Genomic DNA, 2,299 nt, shown 5'->3' with positions numbered 1-2,299 from the left:
TATCTCAGGCAGCAAATAGGAGTTGTGACTCCTCCCTCCAAATGACTTCATTTTGGTAGGTGGTGGCAGCTACTCAGCATGTGGAATTCATGGGAGAGTAGACTGCAATGGTTCAGGGGGAGTGCTTGTGAAGTATTCTTTGCCACTAATGTCAAAGGGGGAGAATATTAGCATCAGAGTAGATCGTGCCAAGCCTGAGGGGGAGCTTATGGTGTTTCCATCAATGCCAAAGGGGGAGATTGTTGGAAATTTTATGGTGTATAGGTGGTTGTGTAAGTGTTGGCATTGATGTCAAACAAGGGTCAGCATGATGATTGGGTGTTTGGATGGAACTCCATGGTAGCTGTAGGCTTACTGAAGAAGCCATAAAATGATCATCATGGTAGTTGGTGTTCAACTGGCCAAAGATTCAATGGGAAGAGAAGTTTGCAATCACCTTCCAAGAAGAAGAAGGACTCAAAGCCTATATCGAACCCTCCCCATTAGAAATTTCTCTGAATCATCTTTCCAACTATATGCAGAACTCCAAAAATGAGCTCCTGGATCAAAATTTATGGTTTGCTGAAATTTCAAGGATTAAAGCCTCAGCAAGGAAAGAATATTGGTGATCGCATATCGGAGGTCCAAAGATATCAACGATCACATATTGGATGTTCAGAGGAGTAGGCATATCGGCGATCGCGTATTAGAGGTCAGGAAAATCAGCGCATTGCAACATCAAAGGTCATGATATGTCGGAGCATCGGCACATCAGAAGGTCAGGCATACCAGTGCATTGGAATATCGGTGATCACATATTGAAGGTCTAATAATATTAGTGCATCACAACATCGCAGTCAGGCATATCGACGATCACAATATCAAAATTTTCCAAGTGGTGAACCTTTTAAATGTTGCTATATGGGTGAAACACCAATAGCATTAGAGGCCACCAAGAATTCCAAAGGAGAATTAAAAAAGGATTTCAATGCAAAACCAAAGGTGGGAAAGCCCTTTTCTCTCCCCTCTAGCAAGAGACATGGTGGCATATGATTGGTCCCGATAAGATATAGTGGCATCTGACGTTAGCATGACATGGAGGTACGACAGGACACGTGGCAGACAATTTTGGCATTTTGAGGGGCCTAAGGGGGACAATCTAGGTGACACATGTCACCACTCAGGAAATTCCACGTGGAGTGATGATATCATATCAGAGGTCGACATATCGTAGGTTGAGGATGTCGGCACTTTATAACATTTGGTAATTGAAAAAGTGTCAATAAGGGGGATCCAATATTAGGGCTGACACATGTTTGAGAAGAACTTATAGAACCAAGGGTCTTAACAAAGGAAAAATAGCGCACGGGCAGGAACAAAATTTCCTAGCGCCTTAAGGCTACGCCTCCAGTCACCACACCCAGTCCCATGGAAGAAAATAGAAACGGGATAAACAAAAAGGGCCAAGGACATCGAAACTCATTGTTTTCATAATATCTTATAAGAATAAAGTTATGATAAGGAAAAGCTTCGAAATATCACTATGGTAATATTATAGTATATGTTTGGCTCTGATAGAGTAATACAGAGAGTTAAAGGTGTATGGGTCAGCAACTACAAGATTGAATGCATGAACAGAGGAATTGGTCTTAGAAGTAATGGTGACTGTCAACGAACTATTGGGCTTGTCTCCATGTTGAAATAAAACCATCTTTGATATCTCGTGCACATATTATAGGAATAAATGAAAAATAGAGAAGTCACGTGGAAGTATAGTCAATCTTTGTGAGCCATGAGTAGGCATGGGGAGTCTCAGTGGAGTGTGTAGGTGGACTAAGATTAAATTCTTAGCATGGAGAGTCACACAATGAGATGGTGAAGTGAACAAATCCCATTCTTATGTTTTAATGCAATGAAAAAATTTGTAAAAGGTGATGCAACAGAAGAATGGAGTTCCATGCTAGGATTACACTCTTAGGTAGTGTGGATGGCGACAAAGACAACATTGAGCTTAGTGCAGCACAAGAACAAAACTCAGAACTTCCATTGAACAACTGGAGGAATACAATATTGTTTTGTATGTGCTAAGGGGATTCCAACAGATCTGTGAGAGTATTGTGAGAAAAGCACATAGTGACAGTAAGGTTGAAGCACCTCAGAGGACTTTGTCTATTAGCGCAAAAAGAGCAGCGAGAATGTTGTGTGGAGAATGATGAGGGTAGTGTTGAAGAGAAGTGAGTGAAGATCCCTTGACAGTGAAGGCAGAGTGCAGAGGAAGTTTTGATGAGAGAAGTAAGAGGAGATTTGTTGCAAGTAAGAA

This window comes from Pinus tabuliformis, chromosome J (genome assembly GCF_031772625.1).
Source record: "Pinus tabuliformis cultivar Carrire ecotype Pingquan chromosome J, CPIR1, whole genome shotgun sequence".
NCBI classification, from domain to species: Eukaryota; Viridiplantae; Streptophyta; class Pinopsida; order Pinales; family Pinaceae; genus Pinus; species Pinus tabuliformis.
Note: the sequence above shows the minus strand (reverse complement) of the source record.